This window comes from Macrobrachium nipponense, chromosome 10 (assembly GCF_015104395.2).
Source record: "Macrobrachium nipponense isolate FS-2020 chromosome 10, ASM1510439v2, whole genome shotgun sequence".
Taxonomy (NCBI): domain Eukaryota; kingdom Metazoa; phylum Arthropoda; class Malacostraca; order Decapoda; family Palaemonidae; genus Macrobrachium; species Macrobrachium nipponense.
In genome coordinates, this window is record NC_087204.1 from 59,957,475 (window position 1) to 59,957,959 (window position 485).

The following is a 485-nucleotide window of genomic DNA, read 5'->3' on the forward strand; positions in this document are numbered from 1 at the left end:
TTTCAATCAATTTTCTGCAAAACCTTGGAACTTGGAAATATGATGAATTAATTCATATTACACTTTGGTAATCCAGTAATTTCATTTCACTGTTATTGAGATTATAATATTATCCTTACTCGTTATCTGTAAATTGTAATTATAATGAACATCATATTAGAATTAACGTGATATAATACGACGTGTTTTTATAGGAATTCAACTGGGATGACATAAAAGAAATAAGGGTGACCAAGAAAGTTTATCACAATTGATTTGAGGGAGCGAATGAATATCCGAGGAGCGACGATTTTCAAAGGATGAAAATATCCGCGGACCGCGGATTTTTCAAGGGGAAAAGTTACACTTATGAATCAACATTGATTATTGGATTTCGGGAACGTAATCCATGCAATATAAAACGTGTATTAGTAGGTCTATTGAGAAAGCATAGACAAAACATCAAACGGTAAAGGGTGACTTGTGGGAAACCGGGGTTTTTGGTT